The 27,426-nt window shown below is 41.6% G+C and overlaps 1 protein-coding gene across 26 annotated transcripts in view; it reads right to left on the bottom strand.

Annotated features, from left to right (window-relative positions):
* Window positions 1-27,426, bottom strand: part of Phf21a (PHD finger protein 21A) — a 177,104-nt gene that overhangs the window by 32,836 nt on the left and 116,842 nt on the right. The window lies entirely within an intron of this gene.

The following is a 27,426-nucleotide window of genomic DNA, read 5'->3' as shown; positions in this document are numbered from 1 at the left end:
CCCCCCCCCCCCGTCTCTCCTTTTTTCTCTTTTCTCCCTGGCAACATCCTTTCCTTGAGGTAGCTACACTATGTAGTCCAGTGGGCATTGAACCCACTGTCCTGCTTAGCCTCCCAAATGCTAGGATTATAGGGATGAGCAGCTAGAGCCAGTTCAGATTTCTTGGCATGTGAGGCTGGAAGTGCAGAACAGCACAGCAGCAGAAGCATAACTCTGGAGCTACACTGTCTAAACACAAGCCCAGTTTATATGCTGCCGGCCAGGTGTTTTTAACCTGTCCCTTAGTGTTCTGGTCTGTAGAACGAGATAACAGAGTACCTCTTATGAGCAACAACTGAGCCGATCAATCTATACGGAGTACTCAAAACTGACCAGTACATTACTGGCCATTATTAACTTTGTCTGACTATTCAAGCACACATCATGCATCTACCCAAGTTTGAAACTTTAAGTAGGGTTCAGGACTTGGCGCAGTGGCACAGCACTGCATAACATTTGCAAGGCCCCCAGTTCAATCTATATTAACACTCTTTCTCTCTCCTACCCTTGTTTTTAAATAAAGAAACTGCTGTATGTTATATAAGCAAAAAGCATTCTGAATTACTGAAATGTATAACTATTGAGTAGGACTTCTTTGTTGGGACAGATTTTAGAAATATATGTATAGAATCATATGCTATCTGTTTAGGCAGACTCGAGGAAGTTTGATTAAATGGAAAAGAAATTTAAAGTTAAACTAGACATAATGATGTGTGTCTTTAATCCCAGCACTCGGAAGGCAGAGGCAAGAGTACTTCTGTGAGCTACCAGGCTACCCAGGTCTACATAGTGGGTTCTAGGATAGCTAGAGCTACATAGTGAGATCTTGTCTCAAAATAACAAAACAAAACAAAGAAAAATGTAAACAAAGGAATGAAATCTAAAGTCAAGGTTTATAAACTTCCTGAATTGTGCTTTTAAAAAAGGATGTATTTTTGGATATTTTCATTATTATAATAATCTATCCGTCCTTACCTGCGAACACTGTCATTAAGATACAGCACCAGACTCTATCAAGAGTACAGTTCCTCGCTAAGTAAGAGCTGTGATGAATGCGCGACCGTGCTCACAGCTCCACTCTACTGAGCACTGTGCTGCCAAGCAAATATCCCCATTCTCTGCACAGACTGTGCAAAGCAGTAGGACTGAAGGCCCGTCCCTGGCTCAGGGGATCTGCCCCACCATCTGGGGCCTGGCTGGACTCTGACTTTCCTGTCTCAGTGGCTGGCAGAAAGGAAAATACGATTCTTCCTCTAACACTTTCAAGTGGATTCAATCAGTTGCAGCTTGCTCTTTCTGATAATAAAGGTTGATATTTTCTGATGTAGATTATGCTGAAGAAAATGAAGCTTAGTGCTATTGAGATTAGTAGTTTTGATTAACTTTTTGAGATAAGGTCTTACGCACAAGGCTCTCCCAGGCTAGTCTCGAACTCACTGTGTAGTCAAGGATGAACTTGAACTGGTCGTCTTTGGAGTTCGGGAAATAGTATGTGTCACTGCCACATCTAGTGTATGCAATGCAGGGGGCTGAAACCAGGGGCTCACATATGTTAGTCAGATAGTCTACCAACTGAACTACACCCCCTGCCCTCAAAGGGAAGCTGTAAATAAAGGGCTAATGGAACCAAGAACAGCAGGTTAATCTGCAAATTACTAATGTGGGGCTAACTTGCCGCTAACAGTCTCTAAAGACCCGAACCTGAAAGTGACCTCACTTAGCATGCTGGAATAGTAAAATGTTCACAAAATGGATTTTAAAACATTTAAGTCAATACTAAATACATTCTTGAAAAGTTTTTAAATATTGTTATTGATTCTTTTCAGGCAATGAAAATATCACATAAAGAACAATTTTCGGGAGAAAACCAACTATACATTATACCCCATACTAGCATGGTCTTTTGGGGTAAAAAAAATTTTTAATGCAGTTCAAGGTTTTTGGAGAAGACACAAGCAGTGTAAAAAATTTAATAAACTATAAAATGCTTATATAAATAATGTTTAAGTCTTCAAACTATATTTCTTGAGCATAAAAGGTACTGTGATGGAAGGGCTATGGTTTACGGGAGAGGGTCCTGCAGGTCATTGTGAGTATCGCACAGCGATGGTAACACTGGTTCGAACATTTAGTGATTTAAAATTAAATCATTATTAGAGTTGCTTTCAGTCTTCCTCTCCCCAAATAGCAAGTACGCATCACCAGAAAGAAACTCCTAAAACAAAAACAAACACCAACAGAGGAAATTTAAAGAGTGACACTTGTCGAAGGGAAAGAGGGGGATGGGGTAGGGAGGAGCTGCAAAGGAAACAGCACGGGAAACTAAGTGGTATACCAGGCACAGAGGGACAGGGTGTTTTCTCCTCTACAGCCATCTTTAGGAACTACAATGTGTTCTCCTGATTACTGTCTACTGAAGTGAACTACAATGAAGACACCAAGTCCAGGACCAGCTCGCAGTGCTGTGTGCAGCAGCAAGGAAGAGCAGAGGCAAGAACTAAAGAGATGCAGGTTAGCGTACTCCTCAGTCAGATGGCTAGAGCAGGGTGATGGCTAACCAGAACCAGAGGCAGAGTGGGAGTCCAGTGAGTCCCACTGCATCCATAACTCTTCCTATCCAGAACCTGCTGATGAGGAGGGACACCTACATCCAAACACTTGTAAAGTTGTGCCAGTCCTTAGAAGGAAGGAAAAAGCCTGTGGGTTGGACAGTTTGGATCACATGAACTGGGTAAAGTTTTCCTCAGAAGATAGCTCTGGTATTTCAAAGCACTGCCCAGAGCAGAACAGTCCGACTTCTGTCCCTGCTTTACTCACCAACTGCAACACCACAGGCACATGGCTGTGACTGTCTGAAAAAAAGCTCAAGCTTTGGAGAATGTTGTTGCTTCCTGTCACTTAAATGCATGAGTGCAGTCAGAAGCAAACCCAGGGGTGGAGAGCAGAGAACTCTGTTGCAGAGGTACTCCTTGGGCAGAGGTGCCCTGAGGCAGCACTGCAGGTCTGAGAGCAGATTTTCTAAGACCCACAGTCTCAATACCCAGTAAACACACAAAAGCAGTTCAGAGGGCTGTGGTCGTGGGTTAGCACAAAATCTGGGTAAAACTGAGAGAAGACACAAGAGTATATGAGAAATCCTTACCAAGTGTGATCAGGCAGTATTCTCAATGCCCCATACAAAGGACACCCTTTCACCACCCAGGAGATAAGTCTACACTTTCACCATCATGTTTTGAACAAAGAAATCATGGAGTTTTTTGTCAGCCATTATTGGAGGTAACAGTAGTATAAACAGATTTTCAATGGTATTCACATATGAGTGAGATCTTTGAATGTGGCTAATTATCTCAGTCCATTATCCCAAAGTTCTCAGAAAAGATTAAATATCACAAACTGGCCACTTGACATTACCAAAAAGTTGTAAAAGGTTTTTAAGGACTATTATCAGTATTATTAGTTAATTTTAGGGAAAGGACCTCTCTGTATAGTGTTGGCTATCCTGGAACCTACTATGTAGACTAGGCTAGCCTCTGACTCACGGAGATCTGCCTGCCTCTGCCTCATGAGTGCTGGGACTAAGGGCCTATGCCACCATACTCAGCTATAAAGGTTTGTTGTTGTTGTTTTAAGAAGTGATACCTGAAGGAAATGGAAAAGAAAACTTAGGAAGAATGATGGTAGAAGGGAGGGAGAAAGTAAACAAGTTCTAGGCTTCTCTCAGTGTATTTTCTATAAACAACAGGGCTGTGTGGCCTGCTTCCGGAAGGGCTGGTCCTGCCCTTGATCCTGACAAGTGCTCCATGAACCGAGTCTACGCCTAGCTCTCACCTCCTTGACTCGTCCATCACGTGGTTTCACTTGGGCTTGTGCAGGCAGAAGAGTTCACAGGGCCTCGGTGATCAGAACTATGACATTCAGTGATACTATCAACATGTTCACATGACAGCAAGATGGGTTCAAAAGGAAAATTCATAATTGTACAAATACAATAAACAGGATATATGTTTGAATTCCTGTTATCGCAAGCAGCTGTCCCAAGTTCCCTGGCCATGAACACAGAAGGGCATGGGGAATGGGAGGGCCTGCCCATCATCCCCATTTAACTCAGCCCTCGTTTCCATCACACCTGCGCACAGATTCAAGAGCAAGTCTCTCAGAAGAAACTTAAGCACTGGACTCTTTTCTTCACAGCTGGATGCTAGTGCTTCAAATCACTGCTTTTGCACAGCCACTCAACCAGCTTGTGCTCTGTGCAACATCATGCATTCTGAATCAACTATAAGAAAGCAACACCCACTCAAAACTCTTCTTTTAAAGTAATGCCTTAAACATTCACCCTTTCTCCCCAAGAACTAACGTCTAGTCTGAAAATGTGACCTTTATCTTTAAACAAGAGGCGGACAGGGAAGTTTTGAAACTAAAATATGAAGGACCAGTCCCATTCATCGTCACGCCTAAGATACAACGAACACATGTCCAGTCTTCAGACTCATCCACTGCTCAAAATGAAACCGGAGCATTAAATTTTATGAGAATAGAGAAACTAACCTGGAAAACTTTGTATTTGTTAGTATCAGAATTTATCAAATGGCACTGAGGGAGTGAGTGAGGGGGTGTTCTGATGCTCAACTGAAATTCAACTATCGCATTTATAATGAACCATATTCCTTAACACTGATGATGCAGCAAATGGACACAGCTTCTTCAGAATGGGTCATACAGTTATCCTCTACGGATGGGGGCACAGCCTGTCACCCTAGCCAGCACTCAGGAGATGGAGACAGGACGACTCTAGGCCAACCTAGAATAAGCACAGACCCTGTTTCAACATGAAACAAAACTGCATGTGTTATTGACATTAGTGAGGAAACTACAATTCTGAGCAAAGGTATGTGTTGCTTAAAGAAACAGAATCAAGTGGGATTCAACTGTTTTGTGAACAGAAACACAAAATATCATTTTATGAGCAAAAATATGGGAAGAAAGCAGTAAGCTCACAGTAAACTCCCCCACTTAATACAGTAAGAAAAGTCGGTATTATGCAGTGACCCTATTGGAGAGAATGTTCCCAGGGGAGTACAGGAGAGAATTCCAGCAGAGAGGAGGAGGAAGAGGAATATTGGTAGCTGTGGCTATAAAATATATTTTGCTAAAAATAACTGTATTTTATTCATTTCTCTGAGATGAAGTTTAGTAAGAATTAGACAAACAGTTTCTGCAAGGCATCAAGGAATTGTTATAGTCTGATAGAAATGAAGTAAGGGGCAGGGGAGTTCACATGATCAAAGCTTTTCCCAATCACTGTCTGTATGGATGTTTATCAGATGGCAGAGAACACACAGGCTGTGGCTGGTCAGTGAAGGCTTTGGAGTTTATTCTTTCAGAACACACACTTCAGACAGGTGCTCATGCTCATGCCTCTAAGTCCAGAAAGAAGCAGGAAGGCCGCCATGAGCACAACGTCAGCCTGGGCACGAGAGCGAGATTCTGTTTTAACACACTCCATCATGCATGCACACATTTGCACTAATGCATTTTACATTTTATCTCCACAGATTGGAGCTTTATCCATGTCACTAAAATCTACACTCTATTTCCAAAGGGTTAGCCTATTGGAAAAGCAGTTTATTTTAATAACAAAGTAAAAAGCAGTTTTATTTTAAAAATAAATTTTCTTATTTAGTTCACTCACACTCAAACAGGTAAGCACAACCCCAGCTTCTTCCCAAATGTGGTATGTATGGCAATGAAGCACTAACAATATTGCCACAATGGAACTGTACTTATAGAAGGGGTCCTAGGAGCCTGGGGACTGCAGGAAAGGTGTGGAAAGAGCTGCAGAGCCCACTACAAAGCATAGAAGCTGAGCTGCAGTGTGATGGCAGAACTTTTCTGTTGTATATCCCAGGCCCCAGTTCAATCCCCACTACCTTAAAAAGTAAAGACAAGCATGCCTGGGACAAATAGTGGTAACACATATATTATAAAGGAAAACTGCATGCTAGAAATACTAGTTGCCACATTTGTAATAAAAGACAAAAGAGGAAAGAGTCAGAAGCCAGCCTCCTTGAATTTACATCTTCTCTGTAATCCCAAGCTATACTGTACTGTCCCTCTTGGCTTCAACATATTGACAGTGGAGAGAGCTTAGGGAAGTGTGAAAACAAGGGACGGAATTAATAATAATACAAGTTGATGATGTAAAATTTCAACTCTAGTCAACAATTAAATGCTACTTTTATTTCAAATGTCAATTATTTTCCAATCACAAGATTTTTTTAACATCAAATTAAATGGTTTGATTAATGGTCTTGATAATTTATTTGTTACTCTTAAAGACTTATTTTTGATTGGACTCAGACTTACAAGTAGAAGCTCTCAGCAGGGACAGCCTACATCCCTTGGCAATCTGTTCCTGGAGTTTTTCTTTAGTTTCCTTCATTCTCTTGGCCAAAAGTTTGGTATATTCTGCAGCCTCCTCCTTGTTTTTCTTAGTGTGTTGTTTCTCAGAGCAATACATGGGTGTTTATGTTGTAGGACAGGTGGAGTAACAGGAGGCTTCTGACCTTGGCTTAGGGGTTTTTTTTGACAACATACTGGTGTTCAACACCTTCTTTTAGAGACTGAAAAAGCTTTCAGATCCTGCAGCTCTTTTGGACACAAACCAACAAAGCACAGTAGTATCTGTCAGTCCAGGAATATCTTCCTTTCCTTTAACCAAGTTGAGTTAGATTGACATCCATGAGGAAACTTGCACGTCCTCTCTCCAGCTCTTTTTGGTCTATAACAAGAATGCCCCTTACTCAACAGTGAGCACATTCTGCCATGTGGGTGTGGACACCTTGCTTCAGGAGAAATCTTGTTAGTCATTCCCACCACTGATTCATACCATATAACCCTTCCAGTCTCACACAGAGCATCAGTAGCTACTTCTGTGGCTATGTGCTTCTCATAGAACCTATGAAGATTGTATTCACCGTTCACCATTCACTTCAATGAGTTTCTGACAGCCAGTGGCTGGGAAGGAGATATTTATTCAGCTTCATCTTGACACAGTCACTGCTGAGGGGATGCCATAAAAAAAGCTGTTGGATTTTTTGAGATAGGGTCTCGCTATGTAGCTCCGCCTGACCTGGAGTTAACTGTGTAAACAAGGTTGGCTTCAAATTCACAGAGATCCACCTGTCTCTGCAGGGGTTAAAGGTGGGTACCACCAACTGTTTTAATGTTAGTTCTAAGTGGCTAGCTTTTTAAAAAATTTATTATGGAGGCGGACGGCGCAGGCGGACAGCACAGGTGGACGCTGGGGACCGGCGCGCAACACCGAGAGCAGATCGCCCCACTACAATTAAATCAAAGAGGTAGGCCTTTGGTCGGCGAGGTCTCTGGCAAAAGAGGAGCCGGGTCCTGTTCCTGAAGACCCTTCTGAGGGGTGAGAGGGATCGTGGTCCCCGACAGGATCCAGGAAACAGAGTGAGGGCATTTTGTAAGAAGAGCCCCTGGCCAGCAGGGAAACATGAACCAGTTTTAAAAGACCCATTAGATAGCATCGCTAGGAGGAGATGGGCAGGCGCCAAGGCAAAAATTCACCCAATAATCTCAAAAACAACATGAAAACACCAGAACCCAATGATCTTACAACAGAAGGACTTGAACACCCTAACACAGAAGAAGTGGGAAAAATTGACTTTATGAAAGCAATAGAGTCCCTTAAACAACATGTGAAAAATGCCCTTATAGAAATGGATGAGAAGTATAACAAAAAGTTTGAAGAAATGAGTAAATACGTACATGATACCCTGGGAAACCAAGAAAAAACGATCAAACAGGTAATGGAAACAGTTCAAGAATTGAAAACTGAAATGGAAGCAAGGAAGAAAACACGAATGGAGGATCAGTTGGATAGGGAAAATCTAGGTCAACGAGCAGAGCCTACAGAAACAAGCATAATCAATAGAATACAAGAGATAGAAGAAAGAATCTCAGATTCTGAGGACACCATAGAGAAAATAAACGCACTGATCAAAGAAAACAGCAAAGCCAACAAATTCTCATCACAAAACATTCAGGAAATACGGGACACAATAAAAAGACCAGACCTAAGAATATTAGGAATAGAAGAAGGAGAAGAGTCACAGCTCAAAGGCCCAGAAAATATTTTTAACAAAATTATGGAAGAAAACTTTCCCAACATAAAGAAAGATATTCCTTTGAATATTCAAGAAGCATACAGAACACCAAACAGACTGGATCAAAGAAAAACATCCCGTCTCCCTATAATAATCAAAACACTAAATACACAGGTTAAAGAAAGAATATTAAGAGCTGCAAAGGAAAAAGGCCAAGTAACTTATAAAGGTAAACTGATCAGACTTACACCTGACTTCTCTATGGAAACCACGAAAGCCAGAAGGTCCTGGATAGAGATACTTCAGAAGCTAAGAGACCATGGATGCAAACCCAAACTACTATACCCAGCCAAGCTACTGTTCACTATCAATGGAGAAATCAAGACATTCCAGGATAAGAACAAATTTAAACAATACGTAGCCACAAATCCAGCCCTACAGAAAGCAATAGAAGGAAAATAGCTACCCAAGGAACCCAACATTGCCAACACTGCGTACAATAACTCAGGCATCCAGCGACCCTTCACCAGCACAACTCAAAGAAGGCAGACACACAAACTCTACCACCAAAAACAATAAGAATAACCGGAGTAAACAACCACTGGTCATTAATATCACTTAATACTGATGGGCTCAATTCACCTATAAAAAGGCACAGGCTAAGAGATTGGATACGAAAACAGGATCCAACATTCTGCTGTTTGCAAGAAACACACCTCAACCACAAAGACAGGCATCTACTCAGAGTAAAGGGCTGGGAAAAGGTGTTTCAAGCAAACGGTCCTAAGAAAAAAGCAGGTGTGGCCATACTAATTTCTAACAAAACTGATTTAAAACTAAAATCAATCAGAAGAGATTGAGATGGACACTTTATACTCATAACAGGAACAATCCATCAGGATAAAGTCTCAATCCTGAATATCTACGCCCCTAAAATAAAAGCACCCACTTATGTAAAAGAAATATTACTGGAACTCAAGGCAGACATCAAACCACACACACTAGTAGTAGGAGAGTTCAATACACCTCTCTCTCCAATGGACAGGTCAATCAGACAGAAACCTAATAGAGAATTAAGAGAATTATTGGAGGTAATGAAGCAAATGGATTTAACAGACATCTATGGAACACTCCACCCAAATAGGAAAGAATATACCTTCTTCTCTGCAGCTCATGGAACCTTCTTGAAAATTGACCACATACTTGGAAACAAAGGAAACCTCCACAGATACAAAAAAATATCAGTGTCCACCTGTGTCTTATCAGATCACCATGGATTAAAGATAGAAGGCAACAACAATGCTACCCCCAGAAAGTCGACAAACTCATGGAAACTGAACAGTGAACTACTGAACCACACCTGGGTCAAGGAAGAAATTAAGAAAGAAATTAAAATCTTCCTTGAATTTAATCAAAATAAAGAGACAACATACTCAAACCTATGGGACACGATGAAAGCAGTGCTAAGAGGAAAGTTCATAGCACTAAGTGCCCACTTAAAGAAAACGGAGAAAGCATACATAGGGGACTTAATAGCACACCTGAAAGCTTTAGAAAAAAAAGAAGCAGACGCACCCAGGAGGAGTAGAAGACTGGAAATAATCAAACTGAGGGCGGAAATCAACAAAATAGAAACACAGAAAACAGTCCAAAGAATCAATGAAACAAGAAGTTGGTTCTTGGAGAAAATCAACAAGATCGACAAACCCTTATCCAAACTAATTAAACAACAGAGAGAGAACACGCAAATAAATAACATCAGAAATGAAAAGGGGGCCAGGTGGTGGTGGCTCACGCCTTTAATCCCAGCACTCGGGAGGCAGAGGCAGGCAGATCTCTGTGAGTTCGAGGCCAGCCTGGTCTACAAGAGCTAGTTCCAGGACAGGAACCAAAAGCTATGGAGAAACCCTGTCTCGAAAAATCAAAAAAAAAAAAAAAAAAGAAATGAAAAGGGGGACATAAGCACAGACACAGAGGAAATTCAGAGAATCATTAGATCTTACTACAAAAGCCTGTATGCCACAAAACTGGAAAATACAAAAGAAATGAACATTTTTAGATAAGTACCATATACCAAAGCTAAACCAAGACCAGGTGAATGATCTAAATAGGCCTGTTAGTCGCGAAGAACTACAAACTGTTATCAAAAATCTCCCTTCAAAAAAAAAGCCCAGGACCAGACGGTTTCAATGCAGAATTCTACCAGAACCTCCAAGAAGAGCTAATACCTATACTCCTTAATGTATTTAACAATATAGAAACAGAAGAGTCATTGTCAAATTCCTTTTATGAAGCTACAGTTACCCTGATACCAAAACCACACAAAGACCCAACCAAGAAAGAGAATTACAGGTCTATCTTACTCATGAATATCGACACAAAAATTCTCAATAAAATACTGGCAAACCGAATCCAAGAACACATTAGAAAAATTATCCATTATGATCAAGTAGGCTTCGTCCCAGAGATGCAGGGCTGGTTCAACATACGCAAATCTATCAATGTAATCCACCATATAAATAAACTGAAAGAAAAAAACCATATGATCATTTCATTAGATGCTGAAAAAGCATTCGACAAAATTCAACACCCCTTTATGATAAAGGTCTTGGAGAGATTAGGGATACAAGGGTCATAACTAAATATAATAAAAGCTATTTACAGCAAGCCGACAGCTAACATTAAATTAAACGGAGAAAAACTCAAAGCCATCCCACTAAAATCAGGAACAAGACAAGGATGTCCACTCTCTCCATACCTCTTCAATATAGTGCTTGAAGTTCTAGCAATAGCAATAAGACAACATAATGGGATCAAGGGGATTTGTATTGGAAAGGAAGAACTTAAGCTTTTGTTATTTGCAGATGATATGATAGTATACATAAGCGACCCCAAAAACTCTACCAAAAGAACTCCTACAGTTGATAAACACCTTTAGTAATGTGGCAGGATACAAGATCAACTCCAAAAAATCAGTTGCCTTCCTGTACACTAAGGATAAGAAAACAAAGAGGGAAATCAGAGAAGCATCACCTTTCACGATAGCCACAAATAGCATAAAATATCTTGGGGTAACTCTGACCAAGGAAGTGAAAGATCTATTTGACAAAAACTTTAAGTCTTTGAAGAAAGAAATTGAAGAGGACACCAGAAAATGGAAGGATCTCCCTTGCTCTTGGATTGGGAGGATCAACATAGTAAAAATGGCAATTCTACCAAAAGCAATCCATAGATTCAACGCAATCCCCATCAAAATCCCATCAAAATTCTTTACAGATCTGGAGAAGACAATAATCAACTTTATATGGAAAAACAAAAAACCCAGGATAGCCAAAACAATCTTATACAATAAAGTATCGTCTGGAGGCATTACCATCCCTGACTTCAAACTCTATTACAGAGCTACACCGTAGTATTGGCATAAAAACAGAGATGTCGACCAATGGAATCAAATAGAAGACCCTGACATTAATTAACCCACAAACCTATGAACACCTGATTTTCGATAAAGGAGCTAAAAGTATAAAATGGAAAAAAGAGGGCATCTTCAACAAATTGTGCTGGCAAAACGATGTCAATCTGTGGAAGAATGAAAATAGATCCATATCTATCACCATGCACAAAACTCAAGTCCAAGTGCGTTGAGGGAGGTCCTCCCATTCCTCCAGCCTATAGCTGCTGAGATACCAGTCCATTGGGGTGTGGTCTCTCTCTCTCTTTAAAAAAGCGGCCACTTCCCTCTCCTCTCTCTCTTCACTTCCTGCTCCGCCGGCGACTAGACTCCCTTCCTGGTTGCGCAGAGGGCTGACGGTGATCTGTAAGTTTTTTCCCCTTTAAGTAAATACCACCCTATTAATCATAATTCCAAACTGGTGTGGCATTGTTTATGACTTACGCCTTCAGTTGGCGTCCAATGTGGGGCTCGAACCCACGACCCTGAGATTAAGAGTCTCATGCTCTACTGACTGAGCTAGACGGGCGGCTGGGGTGCCGGAAATGCAGCCCCGCCGTTCTTATTACTACACAAGTGGATTAAAGACCTCAATATCAGTCCGAACACACTGAACCTGATAGAAGAGAAAGTGGGAAGGACTCTACAACACATGGGCACAGGAGACCACTTCCTACGTATAACCCCAGCAGCATAGACATTAAGGGCCTCATTGAATAAATGGGACCTCCTGAGACTGAGAAGCTTCTGTAAAGCAAAGGACACTGTCACTAAGACAGAAAGGCAATCCACTGACTGGGAGAAGATCTTCACCAACCCCGCAACTGACAAAGGTCTGATCTCCAAAATATATAAAGAACTCAAGAAACTAGACCGTAAAAGGCTAAACCCAATCATAAAATGGGGCACTGAGCTGAACAGAGAACTCTCAACAGAAGAAGTTCATATGGCCAAAAGACACTTAAGTCATGTTCAACTTCCTTAGCGATCAGGGAAATGCAAATCAAGACAACTTTAAGATACCATCTTACACCTGTCAGAATGGCTAAAATAAAAAACACCAATGATAGCCTTTGCTGGAGAGGTTGTGGAGAAAGGGGTACACTCATCCATTGCTGGTGGGAACGCAAACTTGTGCAACCACTTTGGAAAGCAGTGTGGCGGTTTCTCAGGAAATTCGGGATCAACCTACCCCTGGACCCAGCAATACCACTCTTGGGAATATACCCAAGAGAGGCCTTATCATACAACAAAAGTATATGCTCTACTATGTTCATAGCAGCATTGTTTGTAATAGCCAGAACCTGGAAACAACCTAGATGTCCTTCAATTGAAGAATGGATGAAGAAAGTATGGAATGTATACATATTAGAGTACTACTCAGCAGTAAAAAACAAGGACTTCTTGAATTTTGCATGCAAATGGATGGAAATAGAAAACACTATCCTGAGTGAGGTAAGCCAGACCCAAAAAGAGGAACATGGGATGTACTCAATCATATTTGGATTCTAGCCATAAACAAAGGACATTGAGCCTATAATTAGTGATCCTAGAGAAGCTAAATAAGGAGAACCCAAAGAAAAACATAGGCATCCTCCTGAATATTAACCTTCATCAGGCGAGGAAAGGAGACAGAGACAGAGACCCACTTTGGAGCACCAGACAGAAATCTCAAGGTCCAAATCAAGAGCAGAAGGAGAGAGAGTATGCATGGAACTCAGGACCATGAGGGGTGCACCCACACACTGAGACAATGGGGATGTTCTATTGGGAACTCACCAAGGCCAGCTGGCCTGAGTCTGAAAAAGCCTGGGATAAAACCGGACTCGCTGAACATAGCGGACAATGAGGACTACTGAGAACTCAAGAACAATGGCAATGGATTTTTGATCCTACTGCACGTACTAGCTTTGTGGGAGCCTAGGCAGTTTGGATGCTCACCTAACTAGACCTGGACGGAGGTGGGTGGTCCTTGGACTTCCCACAGGGCAGGGAACCCTGATAGCTCTATGGGCTGACAAGGGAGGGGAACTTGATTGGGGGAGGGGGAGGGAAATGGTAGGCGGTGGCGGGGAAGAGACAGAAATCTTTAATAAATAAATAAACAGAAAAAAAAGAAAAAAATTTAATATGGGGGGCTGGAGAGATGGCTCAGTGGTTTAGAGCACCGTCTGCTCTTCCAGAGGTCCTGAGTTCAATTCCCAGCAACCACATGGTGGCTTACAACATTTGTAATGAGATCTGGCGCCCTCCTCTGTCGTGTGGGCATACATGGAGGCAGAATGTTGTATACATAATAAATAAATAAATTTAAAATTTTATTATGCTTAATTTATTTCACATGTATATGTTGGGGACATTTAGAACATGTGCATATCTCAGTTATTGTTCTATTGCTGTGAAGAGACACTATAACCAAGGCAACTTATAAGGGAAGGCATTTAATTGGGAGCTTGCTTACAGTTTCAGAGGGTCAGTCAGTCCATAACCATCATGGTCAGGAGCACTGTGGCAGGTAGGTAGGCCTGGTACTGGAGTAGTAGCTGAGAGCTTACATCTTATTGGCAAGATGGATGAAGAGAGAGAGGGAGAGGAGGAGAGAGGAGAATGACCGGGACTGACATTGGTTTTGGAAACCTCAAAGCCCACCTCCAGTGACATATCTCCTCAAACAAGGCTACACCCACTCCAACATGGCTATACCTCTTAGTCCTTCCCAAATAGTCTGCCAACTAGGCACTAACCACTCAAATCTAAGAGCCTATGTGGCCATTCACTTTCATACCACCACAGTACACATGTACAGGCCAGAGGATACCCTGGAGAAGCACAATCTCTCATCCACCATGTAGATCCAGGGGGTGGGGCTCAGATCTTCAGAATTGACAGCAAACATTACCTACTGGCGAGATTTTTTGATTGTTGTTGTCATTTTAAATTATAAACAAAAAAATACAGTATCAAGAGAGTGAATGCTATTTATTGCCTTTTTGTCTCAGAAACCAAACACAATCTGAAATGTATCTTTGTATTGAAATCTGGCCCAAGATACTCTGTAGCTCTATGGAGGTTCAGAAGTTAGAACATATAAAATAACGTTGAATTTAAACATGAAGTGACCTCAGACACAGTAATGAGAAGAGTAGAAAACCATTATTAATAAAAATTATTCACAATCTGCACAATTTAGCTTTTTGCTATATGAGAAAGTAGCCACCCACTGTGTCCTACAATGAGCTATGACATGGAAGCCGTCAGTTTGTAAATTAAAGCTTCAGCTCAGCAGAAGCTCATCTCTCTGTAACTAGCTGTTTACAGAGCACTGCTGCACACACCACCAGTTCATCACTCCAAATTCCATAGCTATTTCCCACAACTTAAAGGGCAGAATTGCATTATTAATGTCAGTGTTGTCTCATTCACTACTGAAAGTGTCTCATTCCTCTGCCCTAAAGCTGCTACCCATTTCCTTACAAAAGAAATATGACTTGAGATCATTACACAATAGCTGTCCCGACAAGTTGAAGACAAAATTACAATTTAAATACAGCGATGATCACTGGGTGTGGTGGCATAAATTGTTAATCCCACACTTGCCAGGTAGAGGACAATAGACCCTTGAGTTTGAACCTTCCCTAGTCTACACAGCAAATTCCAGGACAACCAGGGTTAACCAGAGACACTCAAAAAACAAAACAAAGCACAGCAATGATCCTAAAACTAGAAGGGGGAACAAAAGCAATCCTCTTGTCATTTTAAGGATTACTAGTGAGATGAAATATATTGCCTATTCCTGAGAAATCACTTGAGATAATGTAAGAAATTCTTCCTTCACAGAAACACTGGACAAAATTAGATGCAAAAAGAGGTAAATAGATGAAATGATCAAGTTCATGCAGAATACATCTATCAAGTCATAGATGAGACATTTCCCAAGGAGACACCACCTTTCAACAAACTTCAATTCTAAAGTTTCTCTTGAGAAAAAAGAGAGCAGTATTAAATGTGTACCATGTCGGGCATCAAACATCTTACAGAAAATAGACTCTGGTGAAATTGATCACCTTCTTGATATTTAAACAAAAGTAACTATTAAAATTCACAAACATTGAAACTTTTACCATGCTGAACATGATAGTCTTAGTGCTTCAAAACATATTTTTATCATCTATGATAAGACTAGAAGCATACTTTTTTAAAAAAAAATTCTAAAACTACTGAGTCAGCAGCATCTTGTCAAGCCTTCTGGGCTTGGGTAGCTGAACTGGTATTTTTGTACTCCTCACAATCACTTACAGAGGAAAGTAAGCAACGTTACAATGTGCGTTCTGTCTGTCTATCATGTGTGTAGGCTGCTGTGGAGATGGAGACCTAGCTTCCAGCGATTCTGTTTTCTGGGACATGGGACACAAGGGGACTGCACTGTTCTGTGTTCAGCCTCAGTCTTCTACATCAGAAACAGAAGAAACCTCAAGTGTTTTAAATCTGTAACACTAGAAATCTTAAATCAGTAGTAGCAAAGCAGGAATAATCTCTCATTGATTTAAATACATAAACTGTACATTTTCCCTCGACTCTGCTTTAGGAGAAATGAAGAATCCCAGCCTAAATTCTGTCACTAAAGAAGACCTGTGACAGGGCAGTCATTTGCCCACCCAGCCTCAGCTCTTGCGGTTTCTGCTAAAATGCAGAGTCTCTGTGGCAATCATATTTCCTGGGGTATTCCCTCCTCCTCTACAGCTCTGGGTACAGACAACTAATCCTCATATTCAATAGCCAGGATGTACCATGCAAATCTAAGTTACTGAGGTACAGTCACTGAGAGTTCCAAGCCACTCACCCTGTGTGCAAACTAACCATTGCATTCTGCTTACAGTTACTGATGACTACCTGTTACCAGAACGGCAATGAGCAGAAATAAAGCCAGCTAGGCAGCAGAGAACAGGACCAAAGACACTAAGAACAGAACTGCTTTCAATACTGTGAGTCAGACTGTCTTTGCTATTAGGTAATATCCAGGGGCCATCAACTCCTAACCTGAAGACAGTAGTTATGTTAGTGACACAAGACCTCATCATCGTACAGAAAACTTTCCACAAGAGGTTAGTCAAAAGGGTCTTAGATAACTAGAAAATCCAAATGGCCTTCTGGGTAACCACAGTTTTGCTATAGTGAAAGGGATTTGTGTGTGATTTTAACAAAGACTACAAACCTAAGAATCAAGCTGCCAGCAGCAATAAGACCACAAGACAAGCCAGAACATGAGGAAAAGGATAACTATCTAAAACACAAAGGTGGTAATGAAAGAGTAATAGTAACATGATCCAAAACGATGCCTCCCTACCAAAGCAGCCTCAGACACCTTACCGAAACGTAACCTCTCAGTATCTGACACCAGCATAAGGAACACCTGGAATCCAGTTCTCTACTATTGACCGTGCTGTCTCTAGGGCTGGAGAAAGCAGCTGTCTCAGACCCTAGAGGTCTGAGAACTGAAGACTCTTGCTGAAGCTACCTGCGTTATCACAGTAAGCAGATACACTACTGGACTCAGAGTCCAATCACAACACTTACAAGTAACTTTAAGCACTGATAATTCTTCCCTCATAGTACTTGGATATTTCTGTCTTTGGGTTTTTGTATGCTGCTTTTGTTGAGACCTGTCTCACTACAGAGCCCCACCTGTCCTGAAACTCCCTATTTAGACCAAGATGCCATGAAACTCATAGAAATCTGCCCTATTTCTGCCTCCCTATGTCTGGGATTAAAGGTATGTACCACTATGCCTGGTTTGAAAGAAACATTTAAAAAATTCCTTAATGATGCTATCTTTAGCATTAAGTACCCATATGTTTATGCATTACTTTCCACTTGTGTATATCAAATACAACTCTTGAAATTGTGGGGCAAATTAAAGTAACAGTAATTGATTCCAGTGAGGAAATAGAAGCACATGGTGGCTGATGCCAATCAAGTTACAGCTATCTGATAGTTAAAAAAAGGGGAAGGGGGTTACACAAAATATGGAATCCCTGCCTCAAAAATCTAGTTTGCAGTAAATTCCACTAATCTAACCACTGAAATGCACTCTTCTGAGCCAGAGTCTCTGGGGCTGACAGTAGCTGGATGACATCCAAGTAGACTGACGGAATGCACAGTGGTATGGGGCTCCAGGCTACGGGGAGTGGCATCCTTTGCTGGTCATCAGTCTCCAGATACAACAAAGTGCTGGGAAGTAGGGTCAAGTTCATAGGATCCAAGGAAAAATGGCAGGCCTTCACAGAGAGCTGAAAGAACTGAGCAGGAGAGAAGTCGGAGGGTGCAGCAACGGGAAGGGGAAAAGGTCTGCCAGAGGAGAAGCAGATTCCTTTTGTTGTTGTTTTACTTTGTTTTGTTTTCAAGACAGGGTTTCTCTGTATAGCAATGGCTGTCGTGGAACTCAGATCTGTCTGTCTCTGCCTCCCAAGTAGTAGGATAAAGGTGTGCACCATCACCGTTATGCAAGAAGCAGATTATAGAAAGATGGTTTCAGAATATTCTACATCAGTGATGCCCATGCCAATGTAAATGTCCTACTATGGTTTCTATATGAAATGTCCCCAAAGGTTTTTTGTTTTTATTTGAGACAGGGTCTCAGTGTATGCATACCTCTGACTGGCCTGGGACTCAGTCTTTAGCTGGGTATCTTCCTCAACTGCTTTTCAGTTTTTAAAAAGTTATACACACACATACACACACACACACAAGCAAGCACTTGCTCACGTGTGTGTGTATGTGTGTTTGTGTGTGTGTGAGAGAGAGAGAAAGAGAGAGAGGGGGGGGGGGGAGGGAGGGAGGGAGAGAGGAAGGAGGGGGGCATAAAAATGGAAGTTAAGGAAAACTTGTAGAAAGCCGTTTTTCTCCTTTCACCATGTTGGTTGTGGGGATCACATCTCAGTTGTCAGGTGTGGAGGGAGGCACCTTTACCTACCGAGCTATCTTGCTGGATCATTCATCATAGTTTTGATCAGGGTCTCTCACTAAACCAGGAGCTCACACACTGAACTAGACAATCAGGCTAGCAAGCCCCAGGGATCCTCCTGTCCCTATCTCCCCAGCATGTGCTACCACACTGGATTTGCGTTATGTGCTGAGGATTTGCACAAGAAGCACTTAACCAGCTAAGCTACTGACCCAGCCCACACTAGGGGCAAGTTTCTGAAAGTTAAGTCACGCAGGAAACTATGTTCTCTGCGCACTGGTCTACCACCACGTGAGGAGCTTCTGCCTCACACTCCTCTAGACAGGAGTTCCAGCCTGTCTTCCCAGCCACTATGGGCTGCTCACCCTAAAACTTTGAGCTAAATAAACCCTTTCACCCTTAAGTTAATTTCACCAAATATTTTGGTCATAACAAGGTAAATTTAGTGTGAGAGTATATACATACATAAGTATACAAACATACACACCTATAAACGTACATATATACACATACACATACACCAAACAGTTCTGAGTATTTGGAAGGGCTGGGAAGTTCTCAAAGAAACTGGACAGGGCTGGATAACTTGCTCTAAAATGCCAAAAAGAATTCTGTACTTCTGTCTCTTGAGACATTTCCCCTAGGAGTCAGCAGGCACATACACTGGAGCTAACCCAACAAGAGTGATATAGCTCCCCATCTAATGCACACAACGAAAATCCTAAGAGTCTGTTGCTAACTTTCCATCCTCGAGCAAAAAAAGCTTCAATGCTGGAACAATGACTTCAGGTTAATAAACAGAATGGACAGTGGCAATATTAGGACAGGGAAACACTGGGCTCCCGTGGATTTTTAAAGAAGCAAATCACAGGAAACTTTACTTATCAGTCACTAGTGTGAAGCTGTATATAAATTTGTTTGGTTGTTTTTTTCTGAGACAGGGGCTCTCTACAGAACCCTGGTTGTCCTGGAACTCACTATGTAGGCTGGATTGGACTTAACTCATAAGAACTGCCTGCCTCAGCCTCCCCGTGCTGGGCTTAACGGTGTATCACCACGTCTGACGTTGGACTCAAATTTTTAATTACAGATAGGCATCCTGGTGCGCACCTCCAATCCCAGCACCCTGCGGACAGAGGTAGGCAATTCTCTGTGAGTTCAAGGCCAGCCTGGTCTATAAAGTGAGTTTAGAATAGCCACGACTGTTACACAGAGAAACCCTGTTTTGAAAAACCAAAATAAAATAAAATTACTAACAGATTTATATTACTGCTATAAAAACTATATTTCCCTTCCTTCCTGAGTGTGGATGATCAAAACCAATATGCATACTGGCTGGAGTATAATACTACAAACCACACAAAGAGGTTTTTAAGCCTCCCTGGCTTTCAGAACTGCTCCTAAGGGTTCTGTTGCCCCTTCCCCAGAAAGCGCACAAGCCCAGGGCTCAGTCAGCAGGAGTGCCGTGAGAGCGCCACAGCCTTCACTTCTGCTCAGCCTCCACAGGCCTAATGTACATGGTGCTGGATTTACTTATCTCTGTAGGCAGCACAGCCCCCCGCCCCCAGGGTGCTATGTTTCAGGCTTTGTAAGACAAGATGTTGGGGGGGGGTTGTAGTTGCATCATTCTGCAACGCCTTATTTCAATTTTATGCTGAGCCTGCAAAAGCACTCAATCAACCCAGCAGCCCAGCACTGCTTAGCTCATCCTGTAGATGTTCTGGTAGCAGGGCAGTTTTACAACATGGCCTGGTAGTGTGACGCTAGTAACACAGATCTGTTCAACTCATTAAACCCTTGAACATTTCCTGTTCTTTCTCCATTCCTGACCTATCTCATTACATTTTCCCTATTAAAAATATGTCCCATGATATTTTCAACTAAAGGACATTAGAATCTACTTCTGTCTTAAACTCACATAAATGCACATAATCTCAGGATTACATGGAGACGCTACCTGAGCTACATCTGCCCATGATGCTCAGAGTGACAAGACAGGATTATCTCAATGCCCTTTAAAAAGAATCTAGGGCTGGGGGATAGCAGTGCAGCCTGCTAGTGGAATGCTTGCCTAGCACGTTCAAAGCTGGGTGCTCACTCCCTTCCTCACGCCAGCTGACTGAAGGATGGTGCGGGACAGGTCAGACAGACTGCCTGGAGGACAGGGCAGGGCTATCTGCTGTCTAACAGTGAGGCAGTGAGAGACCCACTCGTACAAGCTATCGGCTCTGCCGCTAATCAGAAAGGGGAGAAAGCTCCTTTAGGAAGAGAAAATGGAACAAATTGAGTGGAGATGCAGAAGTGACACAAAAGTACAATGTTTAACAAGCAGCTTCCCTTGTGGTTGAAGGTGCCCCTCTCCTAAGCAAGGCTCCTGCGGCAGGAAAGCATCATTCCGACATGGGGTGCACACCCATACCTCACAAGATGCTTGTTTGTGTGACAGCTATACTGTCGTAATTTTAGATGGTTAAGCCTCTGCTCCAGGGTTTACAGAAGATCAGAGCACTTGTCACTTGTGGTGCAGGTAGAGGGAGATAGAGTAGGTGAGCAGTTCGTTCTTCTTTATAATTACCCCATCAACCTTACGCATGAGAGCTCTCCTGTGCTCTCACACCAGCAGCACCAACTGGCTGCATGTGATAAGGTTCTACCGAGTCTGCAAGAACAGCACAGCCACAAAAGGAACACTTCAGTGCTGCAGACTCAAGCAGAAGCTGTGTGCAGTTGTTACTGGTTCACATATTCAGCTGGAGGCAAAGACAAACCCAAGCCAGAAAACTAGAATGACAGGAGCCAACTTAAATAAATGTGATCTGAAGATCTTCTGATAATCTTCATAGCATTAAAACAATCACTTTGGTGTTATTTATTTACTATTTTAGGCTTTAACAGAGGTAGGAGACACAGAACACAGTATCAGATACACTAAAGCTTATAAGGTGACACCATTCCAAGGTGACCTACATAGAATCACACTGGGTCTACAAGCGGCACTTGGTAAAGGGTTGGTATTTAGTTGTTAAGCTATTTCTCTTTATGTATTGCTCAGTGACTCAAAAAAATAAAACAGTCCATTTGCATCCTTCTTGACAATGGCCACATAAATGACTTCCTTTTGGGGAGTGAGAGAAAAAAATCCGTTATTAACGCATTCTCCTAGGGTTTCTGACGCAGTGCCCGGAGCACTCTCCCCATACGCAGAGATAGATGGGTGCCTTCCCATCTTCAGCAAAGGTTAGGTATGCATGCTTGAGAAGACAAAATGAAAGCCAGTTAGGAAAGTAGGTGCTGGCACAATTAATCTTGAACAGGATCCTAATTACGTGGGAAACCCTCATCTGCTGAGGACAGATGAGTGAAATCTACCACATTCTTCTTTTGGCTTTTCCGTGAATACTTGTTTAAACCATTACAAACTTACCTTGTGGTATATTTGTAAAATGCTTACCACAAAGGTATTTTTTGAAGAAAGCTCTCCTTAACCTCAATATGGGATATGTATTTACAACAAAGGACTTGTGTATGTATCTTTAAAACCCAGTATCGGAGATGCTATTTTACTTCTTTCTTACTGTGTTACATGTTGGTGTGTTCACAGCAGAATTATGTTGAATGTGCACATGCCAAAAGATAAAGCCAGCTCACGCCTGTAAGAAACAGTTCCCGCAAATGTGAGCTTCTCAGTGTCCAGATACAGTGACAGTCAGGCTTCTCTTCTGTCTAACAGCGCATGCTTTTCATTTCTCAATGAACAGAATTTCTTTCATTACATGCTTGGTTTTAGCTTTCAGACTGGCAGGATAAAATTCTACTCTCTAGAATCATGTTAAGAATCAGGAAAAGCCATTGTACCTGTCCAGGATCTGCAGCTTTGACTCATCGCTGGGCCATCTGTTTATGTGTGCTGCTTGTCGCACAGTGCAAATAACCCGCTGCTGGGCAGACCTGCCTCATGCTGCAAACTCATTCTGCAATCTCAACCTCCCTCACCAGCAATAGGTCCTCTTATTGGAATCTAAAACCGACACTTCAACCACCTAGAGTCAGACCTTATTCTATTGCTCCTGTACAGAAAAAATGATACACCACAGGCCCATGTGCAAACAGGTCATCTCAGCCCTGGGCTCACGAGGAAGAAGGCAGTACAGTTTTGCTCCTATCAAAACGTTTTAGTACCATCAGCAGCAATCAGACTGCTACCCAGGAATATACACGCACATTAGGGGGGAGGCTGAAAAGATTGCTGAATCTCAGAGGACAAGAAAATGAACTGCAAATACAAACCATCCAGTCTTCTGTGGGTTTCTATCTGTGATATTACCTGCCACGTTTGATGCAATTCAGGAAAGGCTCTGGGAACATCCTGTGAATCATCCACAACTATTTATTTGCTTGCTGTTTTACATGTGCTTCGCTAATCGCCCTCTCGTCTTAATTTTAAAGATGTTAGTGCTATGAATAGATGGGTGGGCAGAACAGGGATGGGGCAATATTCAGTAAATATCCCTACTGGTATGCAGTATTAAAAAGAAGCATATGTGCCTGTTCTTTAAGAAGATTCTGTTCATTTCAGGGGACACACGATGCTCATGTAGTAAAACTACTGTACTCTTTATAATGTTAACAGCAAAATCGTTGGCATATTCTAGGTATGCAGAGAAGGAAATAGAGAAAGTGGGGTCTCAAACAAAAGATAAGGTCAAACATGGGGGAGTACACGTTTTAAGCAATACTAAACCCAAAGAAATTTGTTCTTGATAAAAACATTAAATGCAGGCTATCAACACTAATTGAAAATTACTACTTTAGGGAAAGGTAAGTTCTTGCAATAGTGGGTGAGCACAGCGTTCTACAGATCAGCCATTTATGCGCAGCCGCAAGGAACGGAAGAACTTCCCTGGACTCTGCTCTGTATAAAAATGAAGCTTATTTGAGAAGGGAAATCTAGAAATCTATCTGCAGAAGACTGAAATATAGTTTACTCAGGAGTCTATACTGATGATGTGCAGAAAAAAGAACAAATTTGAAAGGGCCACATCCTCCTTATTTGTCAATAGCAAAGCATAGGTACGCGAAGATTGATGCCTTCCAGAGATTTCTGCATGTCAGTAAGTGAGAAGTTCATCACATCATTCTCAAGTCCTTCAAGTCTCGGTATTCACAGCACTGTGCCTTTCTCTCAGGAGTGAGTCATGCAGTGTGAACAGAAAGGCCTGCCCTACATGGTGTTCAGGGTCACAGTCCTCCGCAAGGGTGGTGGCAACGTGACATTTGCTGAACAACTAGCAACATTTCTAGACTTATTAAACAGATATTGATAAATGGTAATAACAGTCTAAGAGTGATTCTAATTTCTACCTGGTTAGAAAGCCGAGGCTACTTGACCCTCTCTCAACTGCCTCATATTTGCAAACAAAACAAAAAGCACCAGTAAAATAGTAAGTGAAGGTATCAGACTGTAAAGACAACAGAAATGTGTCCTCTTATCTCTACTGATGGCAGCCGCTACATCCTGCTCCTTCCTGGTGCCAAGGGGATCTCAGAGTCTCTCACTAATATGAGGTAATATTCCTAATACTCACTGAGTTTCTGCTATTAGTTGAGATACGGGATTAGAGGTAAGTAAGTGCAGTTACCAAAGCCTAGGCGGAGTCCAACTGCAGGTGCCACTTGAAGGCTTTACAACATTCTTTCCAAAAACAGCAGACAATGACAGCTCAATGCACCCCTTATGAGCATTTCTGTTGAGATGCACACTTAGTCCTCAGATCTCCACCACTTACTTCACATCACAGATCATTAATTGTGTCACTTTCTATATTTAAAACTATGTTAAGCCAGACAGTGGTGGCACACGCCTTTAATCACAGCACTTAGGAGGCAGAGGCAGGTGGATGTCTACGAGTTCAAGGTCAGCCTAGTCTACAGAGCAAGTTCCAAGACAGCAAGGCAACACAGAGAAACCCTGTCTCAACCCCAATCCCCACATCCTCCCAAAAAACTATGTTAAAATGAGAATTTAGCCAGGCTATGATGTTGCACACCTTTAATCCCAGCACTGGGGAGTCAACGGCAGGTGGATCTCTTAGTCTGAGACCAGCCTGGTTTACAGAGCGAGTTCCAGAACAGCCAGTGCTAAACAGAGAAATCAAGTCTTAAAAAAACAACCAATTTAAAAATAGAAAGAAAAAGACACTTCAAACTTAATAATACCATACCAATAACTCAGCAAATATCAATAATAAACACATATTTTGCAAACACTACTGCAAAAATACACTGTGCTTAATTAATTGTAAGCAGAAATATCAGACATTTAAGGAAAAAAAAAACAGAGCTATGACTGGTTCTGGAAAAGAAGCTAAGGCAATGTGGGCTGACAACTAAGCAGGCACAGTCAGGGTTTATGGTTGATGGAGTGAGGCCAGAGAGAGGGCCATCAGGATGCAGGCAATGTGGGAAGCAGTGAGTTTTAGGCCACCTTGGCCTATATAAAATCTTGTCTCTAGAGAAGAAAAAAAAGATATATTCTCACTAGATCCAATGACAGGGCACTATATATTGGCATATTAATAAATTTCTAGTGTAATAAATTATTGGTGTGTATGAGGGAAAACTGCATTGATATAATCTAGGAAATTAATAATGGGACAACAATGGAAACTGAAGTTGCAACAACTGCTTGTGCGTCTGCCACATGCACATGGCTGTAGTGTCAACAGACTAGACAACCCAGGAAGAACAAAACACTGTCAATTTTGCACTTCTTTAGCAAGGTAGGATAGAAATTAACTACATTTTTCCTCTTTCTGATGCTTATATTTTAAAAATTCCATTAGTATCTCACAGATATTTCAAGAGGAAATCTGCATCATCAGAATTAACTGGAAGGACAGGCCATGGGAGAATAAAACCAATAAGCAACCTTGCTGTTCTTCACAGGGCTTTACAGGGCTGTCACTCGAACTAGAAGAACGTCACTTTGAAGCCCTGTTTGCATTCCATTTTTAACTAGAGGGAAGAGGATGGAGGTCTTTGGTTTCTATGACAACCCAGATGGGCCATAATACAAGATACTTACAAATGTTCAATTGCAGGGATGCCAAATCAAATTAAGGCAGAGTTAGCACTACTTCATAAAAACTAGATGGGGAGAAAACAAAATACTTATGGCAAAATGATGCCATTTCTAGAAGTGGTTCTGAAGGATTTCACAAGAAAATATACAGAGTAACTATTTTTAGTATAAACAAATAAGACAGAAAAACTAATATATAAAAATAAAACTCCAGTTTACATGAGTAAATGCTTTCATTAAAATTTGACTACTGGAAAATTACTACCTCACTTAATATTGTTTCTCCTTTTGTTTAAATCCCTCCCAAATAACAGGGATTTCGCTAGTGATTTGAATCATTACAACCTGGCACACGGTGCTGGCTAACACCGAGCTCAGCTCCTATGAGGGACGTGGTCCTCTGCTCCATCCTCATCTTTTGCTTTTGTATCTGGCCTTCACAGCTCAAAACACTGAGATGCCAATGCTCCAGAAAGAAACTAATCTGTAACTTCGTTATATTTTGTGAAATTTACTTACTACTATTCCTCACCAGTAATTTATCATTATCACTTTCCATTTATTAATTGTGATTTGAGTTTTCCCCCAATGAACACATGGTTTGTGAAAAACATCTTAAATAAGAAACAAATACCATGTAAACTTACCACTTGAGCTGGGAAATGTTTTGTAGTCACAGTTAGCATAAGAATTGGTTTAATGATAGCGTTTACCATTGGGGCAAAGGAGAGATGCATACCTTTACAAAATTTTAAGAGAACGCATTCTCCCCAAACGCTCTAAGTGCGCAAACATGCAAACGGATGGATACAGCACAGGGGACATGCACACATGAGTGCAGACACACACATGCTCACACACTCATACATACACAGGCCAGAGCTCCTGGTTTATATACTTACTCAAGTCCCTTTGTAAATCTCAAAATTGCTATTTAATAACAGAAAATATAGTCCCCCAAACGAGGCACCCAGTGTTTAAGTATTAAGGAGACTGACACTATTACTCTGTAGCTTAATGGACAGGTAAGCTAAGTGACTACACAGAGATGGAACTAGGATTGTGTACTCAGACTCCAAACTCTTTTCAACTTGCAACTCAGTTTGTTTCTACTACTTTTCTCCAAATGGCATGAACCTATTTAGAATTGTTTAGAAACATTCTGAGATTATACAGTTATTAGAATAATTTCTTCAACAAAACATTTCGTAAAGCAAAGGTACTTGTTATTTTGAAAGAAGAGCCTGTATTGGAAGGGTTTTGTTTAAACAGAGAGCCAAGGAAGTTCTGCGTACTATTCAGAGGAAAGAGCTTGGGCTAAAGAAAATACAATTTTGTTTGAACCACATAGGACCCTTTCTTTTCACACCACCTTTGTGAATGCAGTCAACACTAGGCTACCTCTAGTGTTAGTTTCTACAATGAGACTGGGATGATAGCCGCTCTCCCATGGCTTCTAAAATAATAACTTTATAAAATTAAAAATTGATATAGTCACTATCCAGAGAACTAACAGTGACAGAACGACTGCCGGGTGGTGGTGGCGCACGCCTTTAATCCCAGCACTCGGGAGGCAGAGGCAGGTGGATCTCTGTGAGTTCGAGACCAGCCTGGTCTACAAGAGCTAGTTCCAGGACAGGCTCCAAAGCTACAGAGAAACCCTGTTTTGAAGAACCTGGAAAAAAAAAAAAACGGCCTTGACTTGTAAAGTACCACAGACCTGGCCCAGAACCCAGTGTGACAATGTCACCTCACAAAGGGCAGA

The sequence above is a fragment of the Microtus pennsylvanicus genome, chromosome 2 (assembly GCF_037038515.1).
Source record: "Microtus pennsylvanicus isolate mMicPen1 chromosome 2, mMicPen1.hap1, whole genome shotgun sequence".
In the NCBI taxonomy this organism is placed as follows: domain Eukaryota; kingdom Metazoa; phylum Chordata; class Mammalia; order Rodentia; family Cricetidae; genus Microtus; species Microtus pennsylvanicus.
The sequence above is the reverse complement of the archived record's forward strand: the minus strand, read 5'-3'. Positions and strand labels throughout refer to the sequence as shown.